The sequence below is a fragment of the Anomalospiza imberbis genome, chromosome 2 (genome assembly GCF_031753505.1).
Source record: "Anomalospiza imberbis isolate Cuckoo-Finch-1a 21T00152 chromosome 2, ASM3175350v1, whole genome shotgun sequence".
Lineage (NCBI taxonomy): Eukaryota > Metazoa > Chordata > Aves > Passeriformes > Viduidae > Anomalospiza > Anomalospiza imberbis.
Window position 1 is genome coordinate 69,896,784 of NC_089682.1, and position 1,596 is coordinate 69,898,379.

The following is a 1,596-nucleotide window of genomic DNA, read 5'->3' on the forward strand; positions in this document are numbered from 1 at the left end:
GTGGCTGGTACATTTGTGGGAATTGAAATAAAGCCGTGTGTTTCAGTATGCATTTCATGTTCTATTCACTCTGCTAGTTACAGTGTGTATTTTTAACTTGCTGGGAGCAAGACAGAAGCAAGACAGTGTACACTCCTGGCATGTTACTCTTGCAGTGGGAATACTTGGGAGACAGTATTCCCCCTTAATTTGTAAGTAGAAATAATCAGCAGTGCAGATGTTAGCTGCAAAAACTTCTTTCTTTGACACCCCGGCTTCATGCAGTTTTTAAGATGTAATGCTTTGATTCTTCTGTTAAGGTTGGAGCTGTAGTTGTGAGCTTGCCCTGTTGTAGATATCAGACTTTAAAATGCTGTTTAATTAGAGACAGTCCAGAGGAACAGTCAGTCCATACAGTGGTGTGTGTGGCTGCTGCTGGTGGTGTGGGGTGTACTCCTGTGTTAGCTATTGCAGCCTCTTCCTGGAGCAGGGACGTAGCCTGGTCCCCTGGCCCGAAGATGATGCTTTGTGTCCTGGAATACCGTGAACTTCTAAATCACACCAACTGAAGTTCAGAGGAGACTGAGCAGAGATGTGATGTCTTTAAATATGTAGAAAGCTGTTCAGAAAAGGGAACAAATTACTCTGTCTACTGGAGATGGAACAAAAATGAGACCTGTAAGTTGCAGAAATAAGCTTTATGACAGCTCTTTAATGACAGGATAATTAAACTCTAAATGGTTCATTAAACTCACTTGGTCCATGTAATTATCACTGCACACCTGTAAATCAGGAATCCAGGAAGCAGGATTCTGGAAATACAGCGTCCTTTTTTTTCCCCCCCGTCAAAGGAACCCGGTTTACCCCCAGGGTGCCAGCTGGTTTTGACGAAGGGAATTGAGGAGCAGGATCACGTCACTGCAGGAGAGAAAAGAGGGTTAAAGATTCCCACAACGTGACTGGAGTCCGATCATCCAGAGCACGAGCTGGTTCAATACCTCTTGCTCAGAGCATCACTGGGGAGTTCCGAGATGGCAGCTGGTACTTGTTACATTTCTCCGTGAGGGCTGTAGCCCGGGGCTGCCCAAAGGTGCAGAAAGCCGCGGGTAGCTGCAGCGCAGCCCGTGCGGCGGGGCCGGGCCCGCGCCTCTCCCGCCCCGCCCGCCATTTTCCTCCGCGGGAAGGGCGAGCCCGGGGCCCATGGCAACGCCGGGGCGGGGAGCAGCAGCAGCTGGAAGTGCTGCTCTCCAGGCGACAGCGCTCTGCCGGCCCCTTGTGCTGCGAGGGGCGGCCGTGCCCCGCTCCGGCCGGTGAGACCGCTCCGGCCGCCCCTCCTCCGCCTGCTCCTTCCCCCGGCCCCTCGCCGCGGGTGGCGGGCGGCCCTGTGGCGCGGGGCGGGACGGGCTCTCCCGAACCCCGGGTCTGTAGCACGGGGCTCCGCGGGATCCGCAGACTGCACTGAGGAGGCTCCATATCCGCCAAAAGCGCGGGGAACGGCGGTGTTTGGTGCCGGCCGACCGGGCCCTGCCCCGGGCCTGGCAGCTCCGCCTCCGCCCCGGCGGGACGGGCTGGGACGGGCCGGGTGGGGCCGGCGGCTCCCGCGGCTGCTGCAAACGC